At 45.8% G+C, this 26,741-nt stretch overlaps 8 non-coding genes across 8 annotated transcripts; 1 reads left to right on the top strand and 7 right to left on the bottom strand.

Annotated features, from left to right (window-relative positions):
* Positions 1 to 35: 35 nt before the first annotated feature.
* trnag-ccc (transfer RNA glycine (anticodon CCC)) lies at positions 36 to 106 on the bottom strand. The gene has a single exon. It is a non-coding gene; the product is annotated as a tRNA-Gly (tRNA).
* Positions 107 to 3,654: 3,548 nt separating this feature from the next.
* Positions 3,655 to 3,725, bottom strand: trnag-gcc (transfer RNA glycine (anticodon GCC)). Its single transcript has one exon. It is a non-coding gene; the product is annotated as a tRNA-Gly (tRNA).
* Positions 3,726 to 3,852: 127 nt separating this feature from the next.
* On the bottom strand, positions 3,853 to 3,925 carry trnam-cau (transfer RNA methionine (anticodon CAU)). The gene has a single exon. It is a non-coding gene; the product is annotated as a tRNA-Met (tRNA).
* A 935-nt stretch (positions 3,926 to 4,860) lies between these two features.
* trnag-ccc (transfer RNA glycine (anticodon CCC)) lies at positions 4,861 to 4,931 on the bottom strand. The gene has a single exon. It is a non-coding gene; the product is annotated as a tRNA-Gly (tRNA).
* A 2,862-nt stretch (positions 4,932 to 7,793) lies between these two features.
* trnad-guc (transfer RNA aspartic acid (anticodon GUC)) lies at positions 7,794 to 7,865 on the top strand. Its single transcript has one exon. It is a non-coding gene; the product is annotated as a tRNA-Asp (tRNA).
* Positions 7,866 to 8,479: 614 nt separating this feature from the next.
* On the bottom strand, positions 8,480 to 8,550 carry trnag-gcc (transfer RNA glycine (anticodon GCC)). Its single transcript has one exon. It is a non-coding gene; the product is annotated as a tRNA-Gly (tRNA).
* A 127-nt stretch (positions 8,551 to 8,677) lies between these two features.
* trnam-cau (transfer RNA methionine (anticodon CAU)) lies at positions 8,678 to 8,750 on the bottom strand. The gene has a single exon. It is a non-coding gene; the product is annotated as a tRNA-Met (tRNA).
* Positions 8,751 to 11,234: 2,484 nt separating this feature from the next.
* On the bottom strand, positions 11,235 to 11,305 carry trnag-ccc (transfer RNA glycine (anticodon CCC)). The gene has a single exon. It is a non-coding gene; the product is annotated as a tRNA-Gly (tRNA).
* Positions 11,306 to 26,741: the final 15,436 nt, after the last annotated feature.

Here is a 26,741-nt window from a genome sequence, read left to right as displayed (position 1 = left end):
CAAGGGCTGATTCCTAACCGTGGGGGAAAGCTCGTTGCATTGGCCGGGAATCGGACCCGGGTCTCCCGCGTGGGAAGCGAGAATTCTACCACTGAACCACCAATGCGCACGCGACACCCTTCCTTATTACTGCTGCGCCACAGGCGCCATCCACAAGACCTTATGCGTTGGCGGCGGTATGTAAAATGCCATAGGCTTTGCTAAAAGCATTAGCATGTCGTATTTGTGAAATGTGCCCAGCGTATGACAAGTGCTTTGTCTGTGAATTAGCAACCCAGCATCTACCTCTGCACGGACCCCGAGCGAGCGGCTTCCTGGGATCTGCACCTTTGGAACAAGGACACAACAAAGACTGCTAACAAAGCACCACGCCACAAAGCAACTCTTTCTTCCATCCAGTCAAGGATTGGTAATATAACAACTGGGCATAGCTTTATCACAGATGTATGGGCTAAGCAAGACTGCTTAACTTGTTGTATGGGATTTAATGCGGTTTACTGAGCTGTTGCTGTGATTGTTTGCAGCCTACGCCATGGCCTGACATGCACCTCCCCAAGAAATGTGACTTTGCGCCGCGGTTACACGGGCCTCCAGCCTATTTTCGTAAGCTGAACCCATTTCCCCTATGGATACAAAGCTTTTATTTACTTTTATTCCACAGATAACAAACAATACATTGTGAAGACAATAAAACCTCCACAGAAATAGCAGTTCACAGCCTTGTGTGTGATTTATGCTTCGGGGATTTACACTTCGGGATTTAGCCTGGCTTCCCATGAGCAGAGGGAATCTCCGCTCGTCGCTAGGCTAATCTATACAATGTAAAATGCCATAGGCTTGTGCTAGTAACGCTAGCATGTTACATTTGTTTGCAAAACGTGATTAGTATAAGACAGTTGTTTTGTCGGTGAACCTTGCGAGGGTCAAGGGAGCAAAAAAAATTCACTGGTATCGCTTTTCGTGTGGTATCCCATGGGTGACAAATCAATCACGCTATCAATTTTGCTAGCTCACAAACAGCTAGAACAACCTTGTGAATGGAATAAAACAATACTTTTGCCCCCATTTTCTGCAGCACTGAGATGCAGTTTGTTCCCGGGCAAAGACAACAAAACAACCGCAACCTGACACACAAAGGCTGTGCTACTGGGCGCTTTTTTCTTCAGCGGCATTACAGATGTAACGTTGCATCAAGTTGGACAAAGCGCATTTACAGCGTGTTCCTCAGGTGAGAATCTGCAAAGTTCATAGACTGACATTCACCACAGAGTTGACGCTTGTCAAAGCATCGGTGAAAGGTGCTTTTTTTTTTTTTTTTTAGCTGATTTCCAGCCCAAATACCCGACAAAAACTAGTCCAGGCCAGGTTAGGTCGGTAGCATAAATGACCATGGCCGCATAGCCAGGTTAAAAGAGGGCCGCCTTCGTGGGAGGGCAAAGCTGTGGCTTCAGACTCGGCACACCTCGCTAAGCAGCCAATCCTGCTTAGTGGTAAACCCCTCAGGTATTAACTGCCAGAAGATGAAGAAGCCGTGCAAGGGCTGATTCCTAACCGTGGGGAAAGCTCATTGCATTGGCCGAATCGGACCCGGGTCTCCAGCGTGGGAAGCGAGAATTCTACCACTGAACCACCAATGCGCACGCGACACCCTTCCTTATTACTGCTGCGCCACAGGCGCCATCCACGAGACCTTATCGTTGGCGGCGGTATGTAAAATGCCATAGGCTTGTGCTAAAAGCATTAGCATGTCGTATTTGTGGGGGAAATGTGCCCAGCGTATGACAAGTGCTTTGTCTGTGAATTAGCAACCCAGCATCTACCTCTGCACGGACCCCGAGCGAGCGGCTTCCTGGGATCTGCACCTTTGGAACAAGGACACAACAAAGACTGCTAACAAAGCACCACGCCACAAAGCAACTCTTTCTTCCATCCAGTCAAGGATTGGTAATATAACAACTGGGCATAGCTTTATCACAGATGTATGGGCTAAGCAAGACTGCTTAACTTGTTGTATGGCATTTAATGCGGTTTACTGAGCTGTTGCTGTGATTGTTTGCAGCCTACGCCATGGCCTGACATGCACCTCCCCAAGAAATGTGACTTTGCGCCATGTTACACGGGCCTCCAGCCTATTTTCGTAAGCTGAACCCATTTCCCTATGGATACAAAGCTTTTATTTACTTTTATTCCACAGATAACAAACAATACATTGTGAAGACAATAAAACCTCCACAGAAATAGCAGTTCACAGCCTTGTGTGTGATTTATGCTTCGGGGATTTACACTTCGGGATTTAGCCTGGCTTCCCATGAGCAGAGGGAATCTCCGCTCGTCGCTAGGCTAATCTATACAATGTAAAATGCCATAGGCTTGTGCTAGTAACGCTAGCATGTTACATTTGTTTGCAAAACGTGATTAATATAAGACAGTTGTTTTGTCGGTGAACCTTAAGTAGAGTCAAGGAGCAGAATTTTGTAACGTTACCTTTGTGAAATGTTGCTGTTGTTGTTCTTGTTGTCCTCTGTCCTTGTCCTTGGAGCAGAGAAAAACGTCCGCTACTAGCCGCTTGGCTAATTTATACCATGTGAAATGCCATAGGCTTGTGCTAAACAGGTTAGCATGTTGTATTTGTGGGGAAAAGCCCAGCAAAAGACAAGTGCTTTGTCTGAGAATGCTGCCAGTCCTCGTGACGGCGATTTGCGGACTTGTGTTTGAAATGGTCACGTTCGAGCCATGTTTAATGTGTGTTTGAATCAACAAAACTTTACAGCACTTCACAGAAACCCAGCCGACTAGTGTTTTGGAGGTGTAACCGCAGAGTGACACAGACACACCACGGCTCAAGTGTAAATGCTCACCGCACGAGTTTAAATCCCGCTTAACACTACAGTAACAGCCTAACATGGCGGTGTTGCATCGGCCGGGGATCGAACCCGGGCCTGCCGCGCAGAGGCCTCGGCAGCACCTGACATCTCCTCGTTAGTATAGTGGTGAGTATCCCCGCCTGTCACGCGGGAGACCGGGGTTCGATTCTCGACGTGGAGTGCCACAGCTGTTTTTGTTTCCAGTTACGCTGTCTATGGCAATTTCTTCATTAGTCCTGCCTAACAGTTATGTCTTTTCTCCTGTAAAGAAAAACACTCTGTCAGTCTGACCCCGCCTATTGCTGTACCGCCAACGGCCAACCGCCAACCAGCACGTACTGTATGTTCTGCACCTGCGTGAGAGGAAAATCGCTGTCCGTAGCAGCAGGTGGCATTAGTCTGCTGCTATGGAGACCGAAAAGAGAGACCAGAAGTTCCACAGGACGGACTGGAGATGCCAGTTTGCCACTTGGGACATTAACAACACAGCCCCATGTCGAAAGAACAAAGGATTTTGTCCATGCCCTAGCAAACCTTTAAAAACCGTTTCTGCTCAAGAGCTCCATGGCTAAAGGAAAACAGTGGCCTCTCTTCTCTAAGCACTTTGCTTCAATCCCACTCCCTCTGGACTTTAGCTGTTTGTTTCTTTACTCACATCCAAACCTCTTCCGGTGGCCTCAGCTGAAGTGTCAATCAAAGCGCTGTCTTTCAGTGTCACGGGCTGTCAGGCTCTGCCATGGATGTACCATGACATATTCACATCTTCATCGTCAGCGAGTCAAAGGTATAGTGCATTGGCCGGGAATCGAACCCGGGCCTCCCGCGTGGCAGGCGAGAATTCTACCACTGAACCACCAATGCTGACAAGTGCTGCCTGAACATCGCCCAGGCGCCGGTTCGAGTCGTGTCATTCACTGCGCATAATTCCAGGCTAGGACAAAGAAAAGAAAAGAAAGGGGAAAAAAAACAAAACAAAAAAAACCCCACCTGCCCCGTGTGAGGCTCGAACTCACGACCTTCAGATTATGAGACTGACGCGCTGCCTACTGCACCAACGAGGCACAAAATGCAGCCAAACTGCACGAGTCAAATCTACAGCATCTTTTGTCTCACGTGAACAAAAATGACTGCTTGTCCTCAGCACGAAAATCCCTGGATGGCCAAGGGCCGACTGAAGACGGCACTAAAAGCTCAGTGCATTGGCCGAATCGGACCCGGTCTCCGCGTGGCAGGCGAGAATTCTACCACTGAACCACCAATGCTCGCATCACCGCCTTATCCACAACACCGACGCAGGCCCACATCACAGCAGAAAACCTGGTCCTCTCCCATTGGTCTGTCTACGACGCGCTACCCTCGGCTCTGAGAGGCGAGGAGAAAAAATTCACTGGTATCGCTGTGTGGTATCCCATGGGTGACAAATCAATCACGCTATCAATTTTGCTAGCTCACAAACAGCTAGAACAACCTTGTGAATGGAATAAAACAATACTTTTGCCACATTTTCTGCAGCACTGAGATGCAGTTTGTTCCCGGGGCAAAGACAACAAAACAACCCGCAACCTGACACACAAAGGCTGTGCGCTTTTTTTCTTCAGCGGCATTACGAATGTAACGTTGCATCAAGTTGGACAAAGCGCATTTACAGCGTGTTCCTCAGGTGAGAATCTGCACCGTTCATAGACTGACATTCACCCCCTAGTTGACGCTTGTCAAAGGATCGTGTAAAGTTGCTTTTTTTTTTTTTTTTTTAGCTGATTTCCAGCCCAAATACCCGACAAAAACTAGTCCAGGCCAGGTTAGGTCGGTAGCATAAATGACCATGGCCGCATAGCCAGGTTAAAAGAGGGCCGCGTGGGAGGGCAAAGCTGTGGCTTCAGACTCGCACACTCGCTAAGCAGCCAATCCTGCTTAGTGGTAAACCCCTCAGGTATTAACTGCCAGAAGATGAAGAAGCCGTGCAAGGGCTGATTCCTAACCGTGGGGGAAAGCTCGTTGCATTGGCCGGGAATCGGACCCGGGTCTCCCGCGTGGGAAGCGAGAATTCTACCACTGAACCACCAATGCGCACGCGACACCCTTCCTTATTACTGCTGCCACAGGCGCCATCCACGACCTTATGCGTTGGCGGCGGTATGTAAAATGCCATAGGCTTTGCTAAAAGCATTAGCATGTCGTATTTGTGGGGGAAATGTGCCCAGTGTATGACAAGTGCTTTGTCTGTGAATTAGCAACCCAGCATCTACCTCTGCACGGACCCCGAGCGAGCGGCTTCCTGGGATCTGCACCTTTGGAACAAGGACACAACAAAGACTGCTAACAAAGCACCACGCCACAAAGCAACTCTTTCTTCCATCCAGTCAAGGATTGGTAATATAACAACTGGGCATAGCTTTATCACAGATGTATGGGCTAAGCAAGACTGCTTAACTTGTTGTATGGGATTTAATGCGGTTTACTGAGCTGTTGCTGTGATTGTTTGCAGCCTACGCCATGGCCTGACATGCACCTCCCAAGAAATGTGACTTTGCGCCATGTTACACGGGCCTCCAGCCTATTTTCGTAAGCTGAACCCATTTCCCTATGGATACAAAGCTTTATTTACTGTTATTCCACAGATAACAAACAATACATTGTGAAGACACTAAAACCTCCACAGAAATAGCAGTTCACAGCCTTGTGTGTGATTTATGCTTGAGGATTTACACTTCGGGATTTAGCCTGGCTTCCCATGAGCAGAGGGAATCTCCGCTCGTCGCTAGGCTAATCTATACAATGTAAAATGCCATAGGCTTGTGCTAGTAACGCTAGCATGTTACATTTGTTTGCAAAACGTGATTAGTATAAGACAGTTGTTTTGTCGGTGAACCTTGCGAGGGTCAAGGGAGCAAAAAAAATTCACTGGTATCGCCCGTGTGGTATCCCATGGGTGACAAATCAATCACGCTATCAATTTTGCTAGCTCACAAACAGCAAGAACAACCTTGTGAATGGAATAAAACAATACTTTTGCCCCCATTTTCTGCAGCACTGAGATGCAGTTTGTTCCCGGGGCAAAGACAACAAAACAACCCGCAACCTGACACACAAAGGCTGTGCGCTACTGGGCGCTTTTTTTCTTCAGCGGCATTACGAATGTAACGTTGCATCAAGTTGGACAAAGCGCATTTACAGCGTGTTCCTCAGGTGAGAATCTGCACCGCTTCATAGACTGACATTCACCACAGAGTTGACGCTTGTCAAAGCATCGGTGAAAGGTGCTTTTTTTTTTTTTTTTTAGCTGATTTCCAGCCCAAATACCCGACAAAAACTAGTCCAGGCCAGGTTAGGTCGGTAGCATAAATGACCATGGCCGCATAGCCAGGTTAAAAGAGGGCCGCCTGCGTGGGAGGGCAAAGCTGTGGATTCAGACTCTGCACACCTCGCTAAGCAGCCAATCCTGCTTAGTGGTAAACCACTCAGGTATTAACTGCGAGAAGATGAAGAAGCCGTTCTAGGGCTGATTCCTAACCGTGGGGGAAAGCTCGTTGCATTGGCCGAATCGGACCCGGTCTCCAGCGTGGGAAGCGAGAATTCTACCACTGAACCACCAATGCGCACGCGACACCCTTCCTTATTACTGCTGCCACAGGCGCCATCCACAGACCTTATGCGTTGGCGGCGGTATGTAAAATGCCATAGGCTTGTGCTAAAAGCATTAGCATGTCGATTTGTGGGGAAATGTGCCCAGCGTATGACAAGTGCTTTGTCTGTGAATTAGCAACCCAGCATCTACCTCTGCACGGACCTCGAGCGAGCGGCTTCCTGGGATCTGCACCTTTGGAACAAGGACACAACAAAGACTGCTAACAAAGCACCACGCCACAAAGCAACTCTTTCTTCCATCCAGTCAAGGATTGGTAATATAACAACTGGGCATAGCTTTATCACAGATGTATGGGCTAAGCAAGACTGCTTAACTTGTTGTATGGGATTTAATGCGGTTTACTGAGCTGTTGCTGTGATTGTTTGCAGCCTACGCCATGGCCTGACATGCACCTCCCCAAGAAATGTGACTTTGCGCCGCGGTTACACGGGCCTCCTGCCTATTTTCGTAAGCTGAACCCATTTCCCCTATGGATACAAAGCTTTTATTTACTTTTATTCCACAGATAACAAACAATACATTGTGAAGACAATAAAACCTCCACAGAAATAGCAGTTCACAGCCTTGTGTGTGATTTATGCTGGGATTTACACGGGATTTAGCCTGGCTTCCCATGAGCAGAGGGAATCTCCATCGTCGCTAGGCTAATCTATACAATGTAAAATGCCATAGGCTTGTGCTAGTAACGCTAGCATGTTACATTTGTTTGCAAAACGTGATTAGTATAAGACAGTTGTTTTGTCGGTGAACCTTGCGAGGTCAAGGGAGCAGAATTTTGTAACGTTACCTTTGTGAAATGTTGCTGTTGTTGTTCTTGTTGTCCTCTGTCCTTGTCCTTGGAGCAGAGAAAACGTCCCGCTACTAGCCGCTTGGCTAATTTATACCATGTGAAATGCCATAGGCTTGTGCTAAAAAGGTTAGCATGTTGTATTTGTGGGGAAAACGCGTCCAGCAAAAGACAAGTGCTTTGTCTGAGAATGCTGCCAGTCCTCGTGACGGCGATTTGCGGACTTGTGTTTGAAATGGTCACGTTCGAGCCATGTTTAATGTGTGTTTTGAATCAACAAAACTTTACAGCACTTCACAGAAACCCAGCCGCCGACTAGTGTTTTGGAGGTGTAACCGCAGAGTGACACAGACACACCACGGCTCAAGTGTAAATGCTCACCGCACGAGTTTAAATCCCGCTTAACACTACAGTAACAGCCTAACATGGCGGTGTTGCATCGGCCGGGGATCGAACCCGGGCCTGCCGCGCAGAGGCCTCGGCAGCACCTGACATCTCCTCGTTAGTATAGTGGTGAGTATCCCCGCCTGTCACGCGGGAGACCGGGGTTCGATTCCCCGACGGGGAGTGCCACAGCTGTTTTTGTTTCCAGTTACGCTGTCTATGGCAATTTCTTCATTACTCCTGCCTAACAGTTATGTCTTTTCTCCTGTAAAGAAAAACACTCTGTCAGTCTGACACCGCCTATTGCTGTACCGCCAACGGCCAACCGCCAACCAGCACGTCCTGTATGTTCAGCACCGGCGTGAGAGGAAAATCGCTGTCCGTAGCAGCAGGCGGCATTAGTCTGCTGCTATGGAGACCGAAAAGCCAGACCCGAAGGTCCACAGGACGGACTGGAGATGCCACGTTGCCACTTGGGACATGCACAACACAGCCCCATGTCGAAAGCACAACCGATTTTGTCCATGCCCTAGCAAACCTTTAAAAACCGCTTTCTGCTCAAGAGCTCCATGGCTAAAGGAAAAAACAGTGGCCTCTCTTCTCTAAGCACTTTGCTTCAATCCCACTCCCGCTGGACTTTAGCTGTTTGTTTCCTTTACTCACATCCAAACCTCTTCCGGTGGCCTCAGCTGAAGTGTCAATCAAAGCGCTGTCTTTCAGTGTCACGGGCTGTCAGGCTCTGCCATGGATGTACCATGACATATTCACATCTTCATCGTCAGCGAGTCAAAGGTATAGTGCATTGGCCGGGAATCGAACCCGGGCCTCCCGCGTGGCAGGCGAGAATTCTACCACTGAACCACCAATGCTGACAAGTGCTGCCTGAACATCGCCCAGGCGCCGGTTCGAGTCGTGTCATTCACTGCGCATAATTCCAGGCTAGGACAAAGAAAAGAAAAGAAAGGGGAAAAAAAACAAAACAAAAAAAACCCCACCTGCCCCGTGTGAGGCTCGAACTCACGACCTTCAGATTATGAGACTGACGCGCTGCCTACTGCGCCAACGAGGCACAAAATGCAGCCAAACTGCACGAGTCAAATCTACAGCATCTTTTGTCTCACGTGAACAAAAATGACTGCTTGTCCTCAGCACGAAAATCCCTGGATGGCCAAGGGCCGACTGAAGACGGCACTAAAAGCTCAGTGCATTGGCCGAATCGGACCCGGTCTCAGCGTGGCAGGCGAGAATTCTACCACTGAACCACCAATGCTCGCATCACCGCCTTATCCACAACACCGACGAGGCCCACATCACAGCAGAAAAACCTGGTCCTCTCCCATTGGTCTGTCTACGACGCTACCCTCGGCTCTGAGAGGCGAGGGGAGAAAAAAAATTCACTGGTATCGCTTTTCGTGTGGTATCCCATGGGTGACAAATCAATCACGCTATCAATTTTGCTAGCTCACAAACAGCAAGAACAACCTTGTGAATGGAATAAAACAATACTTTTGCCCCCATTTTCTGCAGCACTGAGATGCAGTTTGTTCCCGGGGCAAAGACAACAAAACAACCCGCAACCTGACACACAAAGGCTGTGCGCGCTACTGGGCGCTTTTTTTCTTCAGCGGCATTACGAATGTAACGTTGCATCAAGTTGGACAAAGCGCATTTACAGCGTGTTCCCTCAGGTGAGAATCTGCACCGTTCATAGACTGACATTCACCACAGAGTTGACGCTTGTCAAAGGATCGGTGAAAGGTGCTTTTTTTTTTTTTTTTTAGCTGATTTCCAGCCCAAATACCCGACAAAAACTAGTCCAGGCCAGGTTAGGTCGGTAGCATAAATGACCATGGCCGCATAGCCAGGTTAAAAGAGGGCCGCCTTCGTGGGAGGGCAAAGCTGTGGCTTCAGACTCGGCACACTCGCTAAGCAGCCAATCCTGCTTAGTGGTAAACCCTCAGGTATTAACTGCCAGAAGATGAAGAAGCCGCAAGGGCTGATTCCTAACCGTGGGGAAAGCTCATTGCATTGGCCGAATCGGACCCGGTCTCCGCGTGGGAAGCGAGAATTCTACCACTGAACCACCAATGCGCACGACACCCTTCCTTATTACTGCTGCGCCACAGGCGCCATCCACAAGAACTTATGCGTTGGCGGCGGTATGTAAAATGCCATAGGCTTTGCTAAAAGCATTAGCATGTCGTATTTGTGGGGGAAATGTGCCCAGTGTATGACAAGTGCTTTGTCTGTGAATTAGCAACCCAGCATCTACCTCTGCACGGACCCCGAGCGAGCGGCTTCCTGGGATCTGCACCTTTGGAACAAGGACACAACAAAGACTGCTAACAAAGCACCACGCCACAAAGCAACTCTTTCTTCCATCCAGTCAAGGATTGGTAATATAACAACTGGGCATAGCTTTATCACAGATGTATGGGCTAAGCAAGACTGCTTAACTTGTTGTATGGGATTTAATGCGGTTTACTGAGCTGTTGCTGTGATTGTTTGCAGCCTACGCCATGGCCTGACATGCACCTCCCCAAGAAATGTGACTTTGCGCCGTTACACGGGCCTCCAGCCTATTTTCGTAAGCTGAACCCATTTCCCCTATGGATACAAAGCTTTTATTTACTTTTATTCCACAGATAACAAACAATACATTGTGAAGACAATAAAACCTCCACAGAAATAGCAGTTCACAGCCTTGTGTGTGATTTATGCTTCGGGGATTTACACTTCGGGATTTAGCCTGGCTTCCCATGAGCAGAGGGAATCTCCGCTCGTCGCTAGGCTAATCTATACAATGTAAAATGCCATAGGCTTGTGCTAGTAACGCTAGCATGTTACATTTGTTTGCAAAACGTGATTAGTATAAGACAGTTGTTTTGTCGGTGAACCTTGCGAGTAGGGTCAAGGGAGCAAAAAATTCACTGGTATCGCAGTGTGGTATCCCATGGGTGACAAATCAATCACGCTATCAATTTTGCTAGCTCACAAACAGCAAGAACAACCTTGTGAATGGAATAAAACAATACTTTTCCCCCATTTTCTGCAGCACTGAGATGCAGTTTGTTCCCGGGCAAAGACAACAAAACAACCCGCAGCCTGACACACAAAGGCGGAGCGCTACTGGGCGCTTTTTTACTGCAGCGGCCTTACGAATGTAACGTTGCATCAAGTTGGACAAAGCGCATTTACAGCGTGTTCCCTCAGGTGAGAATCTGCACCGTTCATAGACTGACATTCACCACAGAGTTGACGCTTGTCAAAGCATCGGTGAAAGGTGCTTTTTTTTTTTTTTTTTAGCTGATTTCCAGCCCAAATACCCGACAAAAACTAGTCCAGGCCAGGTTAGGTCGGTAGCATAAATGACCATGGCCGCATAGCCAGGTTAAAAGAGGGCCGCCTTCGTGGAGGGCAAAGCTGTGGCTTCAGACTCGGCACACCTCGCTAAGCAGCCAATCCTGCTTAGTGGTAAACCCCTCAGGTATTAACTGCCAGAAGATGAAGAAGCCGTGCAAGGGCTGATTCCTAACCGTGGGGGAAAGCTCGTTGCATTGGCCGGGAATCGGACCCGGGTCTCCCGCGTGGGAAGCGAGAATTCTACCACTGAACCACCAATGTGCACGCGACACCCTTCCTTATTACTGCCACACAGGCGCCATCCACGAGACCTTATGCGTTGGGCGGTATGTAAAATGCCATAGGCTTGTGCTAAAAGCATTAGCATGTCGATTTGTGGGGGAAATGTGCCCAGCGTATGACAAGTGCTTTGTCTGTGAATTAGCAACCCAGCATCTACCTCTGCACGGACCCCGAGCGAGCGGCTTCCTGGGATCTGCACCTTTGGAACAAGGACACAACAAAGACTGCTAACAAAGCACCACGCCACAAAGCAACTCTTTCTTCCATCCAGTCAAGGATTGGTAATATAACAACTGGGCATAGCTTTATCACAGATGTATGGGCTAAGCAAGACTGCTTAACTTGTTGTATGGGATTTAATGCGGTTTACTGAGCTGTTGCTGTGATTGTTTGCAGCCCACGCCATGGCCTGACATGCACCTCCCAAGAAATGTGTTACACGGGACTCCTGCCTATTTTCGTAAGCTTAACCAATTTACACTATGGATAAAAAGCTTTTATTTACTTTTATTACACAGATAACAAACAATACATTGTGAAGAAAATAAAAAATCAACAGAAATAGCAGTTCACAGCCTTGTGTGTGATTTATGCTTCGGGATTTACACTGGGATTTAGCCTGGCTTCCCATGAGCAGAGGGAATCTCCGCCGTCGCTAGGCTAATCTATACACTGTAAAATGCCATAGGCTTGTGCTCGTACCGCTAGCATGTTCCAGTTGGTGGCAAAACGGGCTTAATATAAGACAGTTGTTTTGTCGGTGAACCTTGCGAGGGTCAAGGGAGCAGAATTTTGTAACGTTACCTTTGTGAAACGTTGCTGTTGTTGTTCTTGTTGTCCTCTGTCCTTGTCCTTGGAGCAGAGAAAAACGTCCGCTACTAGCCGCTTGGCTAATTTATACCATGTGAAATGCCATAGGCTTGTGCTAAAAAGGTTAGCATGTTGTATTTGTGGGGAAAACGCGTCCAGCAAAAGACAAGTGCTTTGTCTGAGAATGCTGCCAGTCCTCGTGACGGCGATTTGCGGACTTGTGTTTGAAATGGTCACGTTCGAGCCATGTTTAATGTGTGTTTTGAATCAACAAAACTTTACAGCACTTCACAGAAACCCAGCCGCCGACTAGTGTTTTGGAGGTGTAACCGCAGAGTGACACAGACACACCACGGCTCAAGTGTAAATGCTCACCGCACGAGTTTAAATCCCGCTTAACACTACAGTAACAGCCTAACATGGCGGTGTTGCATCGGCCGGGGATCGAACCCGGGCCTGCCGCGCAGATGCTTTATTGCCCTAATCCGCTTTCCATTCTTTTTCTATGGTACTGCTAAACCAGTAAGGATGCAATGACGTTTTTGGCCACAAGATGGAGGTCAATAAGTTTTGGCACTTTTTTCTGTTTTTCCTTGTGAGTATTGGGAGAAGAAATAATGGAGGAGTCTGTGAAACTCCACCATTTTATATCTCCAACGTTACTCCGTGATACGAGCTAAAACTTCAGTCTGTTGTCGAAGTTTTAAACTGTGACAAAATCTAACTCAGTGTAAAAGCTTCATGTTTGTTTTATCATCGTTTAGCTTCATATTTGTTTTGTTTCATATTTGTTTCAACCGATCTGCGCTGTATCGAAGATCTTCAGCTTCACCACCGCCCGGCTCTACCAGTTACAAAGGATTACAGTTAACCAAACTTGAACGCTAAGAGCAAATATTCTCTGTCACAATAGTAATTTGAAAATTGGCTGAATCTCTGTTTTTTTGCATTTTACAATACGTTTGGGTAAATTATTGAAATGGTGGGTGATTTAACGTCATATTATGGCCACTCTCGTTATCGTAGCGTTTTGTAACGGGCCCTACATTAGACCCAACAGTCATTGTGCTCCTCCAAATGTGTCAACTTAAGGTAACTGTAAAGATTAACTCGATATGTGGAACCAATATAGCCATGTTACATACACAGTCTATGAAAATGCAAATATAGAAAGGTGTTGTGTAAAGATTTAAGCCCCACTGTAAAAAAGAAAAAAAGATAACGTTAGCTTTTTAATTTGATTTTTAATTTCTTTTTATGCACTTATTTAAACTTGTTCTATATTATTTCTATTTTAATACCACTGTATCACTGTTGATAAGGGGAGGTGTGGTTGTTGTTTTTTTAAATTAGCTGCTGGACAGTTGAATTTCATTTCATTTTTGTATTGCCAGTGCCTGCTTAAAATTGACAACTGTTTGACATTATCATGCTTTATTTCCTCCGTGTTTAAAGTTTGCATCATTAATGTAGCCATATCAGAGCCTGGCTAGTGAATATTGAAAGTGGTCAAGCTGATGCAATTTCTGGTCATATGTCAAAGAGGGCATGACTACTGTATGTGTTGGATAACCTCTAAAGTGTTGTGTACTGTAGTACATGATTGTATAATACAGTGTTTTCTTTGTGATTATTTTGTAGCTGTGGATGGAATTTGTTTGCAGTCTATCAATAGTACAAGTCTGGGTGTAGTACAGCTTGCAGCACAAAAATGTTGGGTTCATGTTTGTGCAGGCTATTTGATAATGACTTGACATTAAGACAGACTGCAATGTTTTCTTTATGTTCTTGTCATGGTGATGGATCATATGAATACAACCTAAATGTAGAAGTAGAAACACTGTAGTATATAGTCTTTACAGTATACTTTACATATGTTTTTTATTCTTTTGTGACTGACCCACCTCAAATACATAGCCCACCCTTATGTTGTCATTAAAAAGAGTCAATCATTAAAGATACTTACTAAAACAACATAATGGCAGACATACAATACATTATATGCTCACATGGACAGGATCTCTCCCTCTCTCTCTCTGGCACACGCACATACATGCACACAACCTACTGGTAGTGTTGTTCTTTGTATTTTAATCAACTTCTCTACTATTTATTTATTTATTTATTTATATAATTGTACAGGTAGACAGCATGAAAAAGACAGGGTTCCATTTCTTCCTTGGCAGAGTAAAAGTCACCTTCAGGAAAGGTCAGTCAGGGTACTTGAAACAGGAACCCTCGGATGAAGCTCGGAGGATCAAAGACAATCCAGCTCTGTAGGACAAGTCAGCACCACAAAAGGAGGAGCTGGTGTGGGACAATGCCCACAAAGTGGTCATGCAGAGAGGGGGGGACTTGTCTGATAAGCAGGAAGTGCTGGGGGAGTATGTGATTCCGTTTGGGAAATACAGGGGCAAGTCCTTCCGGTGGCTCCTTCAAAATGATGTAGGTTACATCCTGTACCTTATCAATAAGGTGGAAGAGGAGAAGGCCAGCCAGTTCCACCCGGAGGGCCAAAGTAAGGACAGCCTCTTGTCATTCCTCCACTACTCCAGGGGCTTTAAAGAGATTGAGGACCTCAGGAAGTACTTGGCATAGAGGCCAGCACCCCTAGTTGGGTCACCAGAGGGCAGTAATCTTGTTGGCTTTGGTATCCGCAAAAACAACACATGGTGGGCCATTTGGACTAGCAGGGCTGATGGCTATGCATCATTCATCATGGGGAAAGCCTGTGTGGCAGGCAGCAAGATGCACAAGCTTCAACAGTACCTGCTGAAACAGAGCCAGCTCCCCGTCCCGGCCCCATCATCACTGCCTACCTCACCCCCTGCCTCAAATCCTCCAGGTCAGTTAATAACACAATCTTAGTTCCTGATTTTTCATTTGTACCATTTATCAGTGAAGTCATCATTTTATGTTCCACAGAAATGGAGGAGGATGAGGATTAGTGAGTGAAATGAGGAGCTACATTTTTGATCTTATGGCATTTACATGCATATAAGTCAGCTTAAGAATACTGATGATGATGATGATGATGATAGTAATGATAATGACACAATGCACTGTTCACTGTGTTTTCAGCTTCACCAGCAGCTACAGCCTTCAGCAGAGCCCCAGTGTTGACTGCAGGAGGAGGTTTTCTACCACTTTTGGCAGCATATTTCTATCAAACATTTCTACTTTGGCCATGTTCAGGCCTTTTCCCTCACCTGTGTGACTTTGTTATTTTGGCCACATTCAGGCCTGTTCTCTTGCCTGTGTTCTGTCGTCCGACAAACATCTGTCCTCAGGATTTAACTCAACGATGAGGTAAGTGTTGCCATGAGATCTATTCTTGCATGTATGTTGGATCTGTAGTTTAAGGGTTTGTCATGCACATGGCCTTGCTTGTATGAGAGTTAACTTTCATGCATTAAGACGTAGACAGAACTAAAAATGAAATCTGTCTCACAAAATCTGAAGCCCATATTACAAAATTCTATGATTCTTAAAATACATTCTGAAAAATGTCATGTTGCATATCACACCTATTACTTTTTTCAAATTGTAATTGTTCCACTGATTAACCTGCTTTTAAGTCATCTAATATATAATAATTTCCTAATAAATATGTATATTTAGAAAAAAGTTTATGCGCTAAATTCAAGTTATCAATCAATAGAGACAGATTGATTGTTGTGTGTGAACTAACACTTAAATAGGCTGAGATTAATAGCAGGTTAAGACATTGATGGTGAATGTGTTTGCCTTAAATTACATTTCATATATGTAGGCTAAAGAGAAGAATATGATTTCTTTTTCTGAAATAGTGAGAAAAGAGCCATCAGCCACTGCCTCTCGACTGGCTGGACCTGACGAGCCGAGATCAACAGCTCCCTCACTCAAAGGTTCATATAAATTTGGATGTATTCCAATTTTATCCAGTTTCCAAGTAATTTGCAATAGTGTGACATTTCTTGTGCTTTCTCCCACTGCTGCCTTTAGCCCCTGCAAAGATCTCTGTGCCTATCCCTCCCCAGCAGCTTGCCTTGGCCCCATCGTTGGCCTCTGAACAAGGATCATCTCTGTGGAAACACAGTACGACATTGATGATATTCTGTTAATATGTGATTTCTCACATGCTGATATTTTAATTTCTGTTAATGTTTGGATGATTTCTTTGCATTGACCATTCTCAGGTCAGCCTGCAGTCCCTGACCGACCATCTTCGGGTCAGCGTGCTGCTTCTCACCGACCGTCCTCAGGTCAGCCTGCTGCCTCTGACAGACAGTCCTCAGGTCAGCCTGCAGCCTCTGACAGACAGTCCTCAGGTCAGCCTGCTGCCTCTGACAGACAGTCCTCAGGTCAGCCTGCAGCCCCTGATACTGGTAGGCAAAAAGATAAGTGAATAGTTAATGCATCACTTGTGTAAATTGCTTTTAGGAAAAAAATATTCCTAATTGTACATAATATATTCAACAGCGAGAAGAGTTGTATGTTTGTTTGGCTGGCTGTAGATTGTCTAAATCATATTTAAGGTCATTAAATACACTATGTTTTGTGCCCTGTTATAGTGTCTGATCCAGCGACAGTTCCTCCTCCTGCTTCCACCTACGACCAGGAGCTTCTGAATTGGTACTGTTCTCACCGGCAGAGGATCTGCATGAAGACAGAGTTGGAATCCTTGGGTCTATGGTCAGGTTACTGTTATGTTTGCCGCCTCATGAACCTGGTTTCGCTATGGCGTCATTCTCCTCAACCTGAGCTTATTGACACCATATCAGGACTGCCTTCATATTTTCAGTTCCACCCTTTTTTCATCTGGAAGCCAGAGAGTGCCATCATGGAGAGAGTGAGGAACAACTATGTGCTGCCCTGTCTCCATGGCTGTACTCGACCCCACATTGCCTCTTCAGGTGTAGAAAGGCCACGAGTGGTTGTTGGGATCAGTGGGCAGTACTACCTGTTTTGCGTCGAGGCTTATCTGCAAGGCATGCCATAGGCACTGGTTTGCAGACAATCCCCAGTGGCTGTGTAAGCTGCCCCAGAGGTTCCAGAACATCCTGCCAGCTGTCCCCACCTATAAAAAAGCTTTCTGCAAGACCGAACTGGGAAGTCTCCAAATGATGTGGCCAACCAAGTCATGGAAATGCTTCACCTAAAGTATGAGCATGCACACTTGGCCTATCTACACAGTTTGGACAATGTAAGGGATGGGGAGCCTGGGCTGTATGGACAGCAAACCATCAGTGGCTTCATTTGAGGTCTTAACGATGTTGCTCCATTTGGAGGATATGCTGACAAAGATGGGTGGTGTGGTGTGTCTTTGTCTTCATTCTACCTCACAGACTGTCTCCCCCATGAGTTCCAACAACAAGAGGCAGACATCAACCTCCTCCTCCAGGGTACCTTTCGGCCAAGTCCTCAGATCAGACCACACAAGGAAGGTCGCCAGGAAGGTGACTCTGACATCAATCAACATCAGGCACTATGTCATCGTACGCTGTGATGAACTGTATGATCCTCTCCTGGGTGATGGTCCAATCTGAAAGCAAGGTATCATTGGAGACACTGTATGATGGTCTTGCATTGAGATACACCACTGCTGGAATTGAGAAAGCCAGCTACCAGTGGACAGATAGGTATGCAAGTGAATTATTTTTGTCTCAGAATTGTCTCAGCAGAATTATTTCAATCTATTCTGAAAATATCTCTATTTGCGTAGTCATAATACACATTTTGGAAACTGAATTTGTTTTGTACATTGCATTATACTTCTTATTTGGGACTGTTGTGCAGCCTTTAAACTGCTGGACACAAAACCAGGGGAGCACCTGCATTGGGCATCTTGGAGGACCACTGAGGACATTATTTGAGAGATCACATGAGGCAATTTGCCCAACTCCTGTGCGTTGCGAAACAAGTTTAACAAGAACGTTATTGTTAAGTTGGACTTGTTTCACTGTATGTGTCGATTCACAAGGGATGCACGTCAGAACACCACCCACTCTATAGTGCCTTCTGCCAGTTTCTGTCTGCTGCATTTACTGTCGTGGATCAAAGTGACCTGAAGAAGCTGCAGGATGCCTACACCTTCTGTGGGATTGAGCCAGCTGTACCCACAAAACAGCATGTCCGGGAGCACTGCAGGATGAAAATCCCACCCCCAGTAGAACTGGTGGAGAGAGTGGAAGATGTCCTTTAGCATTTCCACCTTGCCAAGGACCCCAACCATGTTCCTCTCTTCAAGCCAACTATGCTGAAGACCTGGAGAATTCAGCGGGTCCACATGTTAAGAGGCTGCCTCAGTGACCCGGAGGTGGATGACAGGATCCTGTACCATTTTGGGGGTACTTTGCAGCTCAGTCATGTGCAGGGAGAGCAGGCTGCTGTGCCCATCTGGATGAGAGGTTGACCGATCAATCAGCCGGCTGATTAATCGGGCCAATCTAACGCCATTTTCAGGTAATCGGCTTAGGCCGATCCCTGTGCTCACGAGGCCAATCTAAAAAGAATGTCTGCAGAGTGCAGACACGTCTCTGCCAACAGCCTTCAGCTGTGCATTTCGGCGCGTGTGGTGATTTCAGTGCGTGCCGCTCAGCCAAGATGGTACAATCCAAATGATGCATGGTGTAGTCTCCAGCCTCACAGTCTCGAGAGAGCCTCGCTTTGAGACATTGGTTTGCATTGTATTAGAAAACGCACTGGAGACAGTGAAAGCAACATGCAGCAAGTGCCTGTGACAGGTGTGGGGCTAACATTTGCTAATCAGGGAACAGGAGAGCACCGCAGGTACTCGTATGATGAGTTCAAGTTGCTTTGAAATGAGCATTCACCGTCTCCAGTGCATTTGCTAATTGCCTATACTGAACAAAATTATAAACACCAGTGCTCAGAGTTCTCCGCTATTCACATGTAGAATTGGCGATGCAATCATCATAAAGGGGCTGGAATACCTTGTCTACATGTTGGAGGTACACACAGCCTTCAAGGAAATGGCCACTTTCGAGTGAAAATACAGACAGTACTTACTGACCGTCATGCCGACAAGAAGTCCAGTGTAGTTTTTTAATGCACAAAACTCATTTGGGGAAATGTAATAAAACTCCGCTAGTGCATTTCCAAAATGTCAGAACAGCTCATCCATTGTAATCCAAGTGCCCTGAAGCCGCGGCATGCAAAACTGACTTGAAAAGAGGTAATTTACTCCACTTTTGTGGCATAATTTCTCATCATGGTCAGTTAGCCTGCCCTGCAGGCATGCTGTGTTTACATGTCAACTCGCGCAAGACTCGAGAACTTGCACCACCACTAGCCATCAGCTAGTGTCACGCAAGTTGCCATGTAATTCTGTATTTTCATTCTAAAGTGGCCATTTCCTTTCAGTTGCATTTGGCTGGCGTGAACTGCTCGGAATTCCAGTCTGTTGGTGATCGCAGCACAAACACTACATGTGAATAATGGAGAGATGAGAGACGGAGAAACAGTCTGCTCTGCTGCACCTGTGTGTAGCTTCCCCTCTTTGAGCCTAACAAGACACTGACGTCAGTGTTGAGGGCACGTTCAAGAACACCAACATTGTGCAACAGCTTAACACCGTTTTAAGGTTTCTCTTGTGGTCAGCGTGCGTCTATTTCTGTTTGGATGTCATGGCAACAGTGCAGTAGTGTATAAGACAGAATCAGTGCAAATATTAGCGGCAGTAACAACAAAATAGTGAGTGAACATTCATCCTGTGCAAGTTTTAGCATCAGAACAATGGAGAACATATTGGCACAGTAATGGAATACTGAACATAATTACTCTGCAATAGGTATTTATAAGTTTCCCAGTTCCCATTCCCAGTGCTTACCAAAAACCCACTTAACTAATTTGGTAACTGCAACACGAGCATGCTCATGTTATGAGAGAGGGAGAGAGAGAAAGGGTGGGAGGGAGAGAGAGGGAGGGGGAAGGGAGAGAGGAGGAGAGAGAGAGGGTGGGAGGGAGGGGGGGCAAACAAACAAAGTTTATTCATTTTATTTTTTTTAACAAAGTTTATACAGTAATCTCTGTAAATGTTTTCTCAGTGATGCTGCTGTCAGCTGATAATGCTGCTGTTAATAAGTGCACTAAAACACTTAGTGTTTCTTTTATTTAGTCAATTACAAGAACATTCAATAAATGTTAACATTTAGGTTGCACAGTATTGTGTCATTTATCATATTCAGCCCTAGATCCAAAAGCACAATTCAGGAGGCAGAGAGCAGGTGAAGCCTGGGCTTGAATGGAAGTGGTAGGTGCGGTCCAAGTCTGAAAGCAGAGAAGTCAAGATAAGACTAGAGTGCAGAGATAATCACTACCAAACCAATAGAACTTAAGTCAAACTAGAAAATGTTAATACAGCACACTAGGACAACGAGGTACATTGCCACTGGTAGTTGGGACAAACCTGTGCTGAGTGTAGTCCCTGGGTTCTTCTTGTAGGGATGGTTATCATCAGTGATGACTAGCTGGGTGTGAAGTCGCGGGAATGTCAGAGCCCGGAGAGACTTGAGTGTATAGATCCCGGGCATGGTCATTGTGGAGGGCACTGAGCAGCGCCCAGTGGGCATAGGGGTGGAGGCGAGAGACAGGAGACCCGTAACGACAAAATATTGTATTTTTTCAGATGGGGGAGAAAAAAAGTGATATCGGCCTTATATCGACCATCGGCCGCCCTGCTCTCTCTCTCAATATCGGCATCGGCATAATCGGCCTGAAGGCCATATCAGTCGACCTCTAATCTGGATACCTGTGAGAGGCACCTCTCAACAAGAAGGTTACCCCTTCCACCAAGCTCATTGGGTGACGGGCAACAAAGTTTCCCCAGAATTATCCCAGGCTCAGGGTATAACTGGTGTTGCTCACTGGAATTTCCAGAGACTGGTGGATCTCAAACAACCGGATGTGGTGCTTCCTGCAGTGTTTGATCCAGTGCTCATAGCAGCGCTGAATGTTGCCTCTGTAAGGGTAACTAGACATCCAAAATATCCAGCCCTCCAGGTGGCAAACAGGGACACTGAGGAGAGATTTGGGCCGCGTTACCAGGAGCCTGGTTGTTGCCCTATTCCACTTGACTGGGAGAAACACAGATCTCTCAGACAGAAGGACATTTCTGATTTTATCACCCCTCTTCACTCTGAGGCAGATGGAACCCTGCAAGCCTAGCCTGCTCTGCCAGCCCAGCCTGCACTGTCATCCTGGCCTCCTCTGTCAGTCCAGCCTCTACTGTCATCATGGTCTCCTATGCTAGCCCAACCTCCTATACCAGCTCCTCTGCCAGCCCAGCCTCCTCTGTCAACACCATTGGCACCAAAAGAGTTATCCAGCACACAAGTATTCCACTTTCCTGCTGCGTGTGATTCTGCGAAGTCAGAGAGCTCTGAAGCCCTCGGGACTGGAATGGGTAGCACACTCCTCCTCTCCCTCTCTCTGCTTCACCAAGAAGTGCACACACAGGTCCCATCAAAACAGGTGGCAGGGTATTTGTTCTGGATCACAGACGGACTAAGCCAATGAAGCTGGCAATAGACGATCTCTTGAGCAAACATCATGGCCAAAATGACATGCTCAGACTGGTGGATAATGAGTATGCTGCAATGGTGCACAGTTCCAGCACAGACCCCAACAGCCTCCTGCATCCCACAACAAAGCAGCACATTTCAAGGTATCTGAAACACCTGGCCAAGCTCCAAAACACCAGCCCGGAGAAGCTGCTTGAAACACAACTGTGGCAGCGCCACTGTTAATATTCCTGTCACACCTCTGGTCCCTGCACCTGTCAACCGCCCATCACAGACCAAAGCTCAACTGACTGAGGCCGCTGTGAAAAAGAGAGTCCTGAGTATTTCAGAGAAGCAGCAACAGCAGCCTCCAACAAAAAAGAGGACCAAGACCTGCCTTTCATGTGGCCAGCCTAAGTCTCGTAATGAAAATGACGGCTCCTCTATTCATTTTTTTTTTTTTTTTTTTAAAATCAGGACGGACAGGACCGTTATTTTTACTGCTCCACGAAAGTGTTCAAGAGCTACAGTGGAGAGGGCCTCACAAATCCCACATGTCTTGAGGACTTTAAGTCACCCTTTTTCCAGCAGGAGATTGAGGCAATGAAAGATAGAGTGCAGCAAAAAAATTAAAGAGGAGATGCACAGATGAAGCCCCTAAAGGATGCCTGTGTAGATTCTGCCACAAAGAACTAAAGCAGGGTCCCAACTAGGAGTGGGTTTAAAAATAATCGGTATTTAGATATTGAATCAATATTCATGTGTAGGAACAATTATCGATACACAAGTTCCAGTATCGATCTTTTGAAATGCATTTGATTTCACCCGTTCGTTTTTGTTTGGTTTGCCCCATTAGTCTCACGTGCTTTAGTGCTTAGCGCCATAGACATATATGTAGACGCCGCAGACTGCCTGAGCGCGTCCTGCGCCGCCACCATATTGGGTGGCGTCTTCTCACATTGTTACGCCCCACCCTTAGGCGGCCATATGGGGCTAACAAAACTCCAAAAACTGACCCAATAATAACCACAAGAACACCTTTAAAAACAAACATTCAAATCCATGGGATTTATTGGAATTAAGACAAACAAGACAACAAAAATCCCTTGGTGAGAGGCAGCAGGGCCAGCAGTCCCCACACCAGAGCCTCTCTCCTCTGCTGCTGGCACAGGAACTCTTAAGCACCTCCTCCATGCCAGGTGTGTTGCACCTTGTTAGGTAATGCAGCACACCTGGGTAGGTCTACAAGGAAGGGAAAAGGGACAACAGCAAGGAACACATACACAGCTGTAAATTATTTATTCATTGTTTTAAGGGTGGGGGTGTCCCCACCCTTAAAACAATAAATAATTTGTCAGTCAATCTCAAGTACTGAGACAGTAAATGTAAACACATTACAGTTAAACACCCCATAGTTCATTGACAAATGCCATTTATTCATTGAAAGTGTAAGAGGAAGTGAGTGCTACTTACCAAGGCTGTATGTTAAGACATACAACTAAACACAGATTAATAGGACTGATAGGGTGATAAGGTGTCACCTTAGGTCAAATTTGGATCTAACAAGATCGAATCATAAAAAGGGCCAACTAAGCTGCTGCCACCGAGTTCAAGAATTAGCAGCAGCTGCACAAGTAGCCAAATCAGAGGATGCCACTCCCACCAGGTGCAAAATGGCTACAACTATGATGTGAAAAGAAACCTTAAGCCAAACAAAGTTACTGCATTACCAACACCAAAAACAGTAACACAGGTGACCAACACAACAGTGGAGTGCAACCAAAAAAGGATCATACAAGTACACCAGCTACAATGTTGCTGCCATACCGACAGCAACAAAAGAGCCAACGAAAATGAACTGCCACTACCACAACACAAAATGGACACCATATGGTCTCCAACCACACACGTACGTTACTGTGATGGATGCAGGAAGCCAGCAACACAAATGGACCTGATGAATTGGGAAGCCACACCCACCACTCCAAGATCCAGTGATCTGTGGGGTGACTACATCCCAATCCCCAAAACAAAGTCACAACGAATTTGCTACAAGAAATACCCAAAAGCAGTAACACACAAGTGACCACACCAAAAAGTGGACTGCAACAACCACACAACAAAAGGGTCACAATGTAATTAACCACTACACAAATGTTGCCAACTTACACCTAAGCAGCAACCCACAAGTAACCCACCAAATGTGGAGTGCAGTGACCACCACCCTAACGGTCAAAAACCACAAGTTACTGCATAAGTATTATCACAGCTACACAAAACTGTGACCAAACAGAAACTAGTCATCTCAAAACCAAGTTGCTCTGTAAAATGCCAAAACTAGGAAACAAGTTGTTGAGGCACCCCAACCCTGACATACCTACCAAGACAGCTACCTCACCTAGCTAGTCTTCAGTGGCCTGCCGAGCTCGAGGCGGCTTTAAACGCTCAACTCAGTGCATCGCAGAAGACCATAGAAATAGCCAACTGTAATATACTGAAGCGTGCCCCCACTCAGGATTACCACCAAAAATAAAAAAGGCAAAACAACAAAGTGGCAAGATCTTACCTGCCCAGTGACTACCTAGTCAGGGTGCTCAAAACTAAAGTTTCAACTCAACACAGAGCAACAACCACAAATGATTCAACAAAAGAGATTACCTCTACACAAAAAAGGCCACGAAATACACACACAAACATTTACATTATCTCATGGATGTTCAACTCCCAGACGAGCCCCCATTTGTTATGCCCCACCCTTAGGCGTATGGGAGCTAACAAAACTCCAAACACTGACCCAGCAATAACCACATGAACACCTTTAAAACATTCAAATCCATGGGATTCATTAGAGTTAAAACAGGCAAACAAGACAACAAAAACCACATGGTGAGAGGCAGCAGGACCAGCAGTCCCCACACCACCTCTCCTCTGCTGCTGGCACAGGAGCTCTTAAGCACCTCCTCCATGCCAGGTGTGCTGCACCTCAATAAGTAATGCAGCACACCTGGGCAGATCTACAAAAGGAGGGAAAAGGGACAGCAGCAAGGAACACATACACAGCTATAACACTGACAGTCGAGCTCCAATGACCACGGAGGAAGGATGCCGGATTTTTTTTGCAGCTATCAAAGCCGAGAATTTATAAATCATGTAAATCATAATCGATATTTTCATCTAACTTTATTTTGCGCTTTTCTCCACACCGATTTTATGACAACCTCATCTTCACGACAACGACTGTCATTATGAATGTGGTTGTAGTTATTAGCTGGCTAACAACACAAACTGTCAGGTCGTAGTTTTAAGACTGTTGTTGACTCAGGGATTTTACTTAGGTGGGACAAACAGAAGTGTTATTTCTATTCACAATTATCTTTTAATATTTTGCAAGTCTTAAATATTTTTCTCATGTCATGTAGCAACACGTCTGCTAAGACTACTAAGGTACTCTCTCCCTTTTATATACGTTATAGTGTAGACACTTTCACATCTCTCGCTGGCTTTCTCACATTTTGCAGATTTCCCAAAGATGAAAACTTGAGGAGGCAGTGGGAAGTTGTGTTGAGAAGGGAGGAGTTTACTGCCAGAGTCATCCAAGCTCTGCAGTGAGCACTTCAAGCTGGATGAATTTGACTGGACGGGTCGGGTTATGTACTACTACTATTAAAAAAAAATTCTTGAATGAACTGTAAATTCAAGTAGAGTCAAAGCAAAACTGAAATATTATCTCTGTCTTAATTTAACAAAAAAGATGTCTAAACATTCACACGTTGCTGAACATGTTTTTTTTTTTCTATTTGTTCTTTCTGCATGTTTAGGAATCAGTGATGTACTGTGTATTACAATACACACTGTGGGATACTAAAACCTGTTCAAAATGTTTTTAATTAAGTTGTTTTTAAATATTGTGTTTCTTCCATTTTAGCCAGTAGCAACCAGGACCACAAAAGCTTCAAGGAAAGCTGAAGAGAGCCCACAAGTGGACCTTCCTCAGCATTTCAGCAGCAAAATGAACCTCAGCCCAATGTTGTAAAGGGGTGTGTTCACACCGGACCTGTTTTTTTTTTTTTTGCTGTCGCTCGGTTCGCCCCTGATATTGCTTCATCACTCAGTTGCAATCGCTTGTCAATGTGGCAGAAATCAACAGACTCGCTTTTTCGCTTTGATGACATCATTGAAACAATCAGGGAATTCCAGGGGGGGGGGGGGCTTCATTAATGTCAGCTTCATTAAAAGTATAGCTGCAAATTAAAAGCAACAACAGATGTAAAAACACACAGACACAATGCATCTGTGATCAGTTCCCTAATTTAATTTTAACAATTTTTTTCAATCTTCTTCAATTTCTCGTTTTATTTTATGGAAGTGAATAAAACAAGAACCCCCTGGGATTCCGGGGTTACGGCAGCCAATCAGCGTTGAGCTGCAAGCGACAGGACCCAGCGAAATACCGCTCCAGATGAGATTTCTCATCTCCGAGCGACAAGCAAAAAATCGCTCTGTCGCTGTCGCTCGGAGCCCGAGCAATTTTTCTCCTGGGCGAATATACGCTCAATCACCCATTTGCATTGACTTTGTATGTAAACTCGTCACTAGCGAAAAAAAAAAAAAAACAGGTCCGGTGTGAACACACCTTAAGTATTTGTATTTGATATGTCAATCAATTCAATCAATTTTATTTATAAAGCCCAATATCATACAGCCCATACAGCTGTGAGCATCATGGCCCTGGTCATATTAAAACCTCTCCCTTGCTTTTTGCCACTCTTTTCAGACACATTCACATATACACATGTGCACAAATGTGCCGCTGTTAACTACAGTATGCATCCCTGGCACGCACGCACACACACACACACACACACACACACACACTCATTTTCTCATACCCATGGTGCTTGCAGTGGTATTTACAGGTATGACATCCTTCTTTCTACTAGGACCACACCTATGCATTCCCTAATTCCCCCAATCATCTAAAGGCCAGATCAGTGAAGCTTTGGCTAAAGTGGAGAGTCTGGAGCTGGAGACGCAGAATGCCAAGAAAAGAGAATGGAGGGCAAAGATAACAGTCAAGAGTCTTCTGGAGAATCTGAAGAAAA

The sequence above is a fragment of the Epinephelus fuscoguttatus genome, linkage group LG24 (assembly GCF_011397635.1).
Source record: "Epinephelus fuscoguttatus linkage group LG24, E.fuscoguttatus.final_Chr_v1".
In the NCBI taxonomy this organism is placed as follows: Eukaryota; Metazoa; Chordata; class Actinopteri; order Perciformes; family Serranidae; genus Epinephelus; species Epinephelus fuscoguttatus.
Note: the sequence above shows the minus strand (reverse complement) of the source record. Positions and strands in the feature narration are given on the sequence as shown.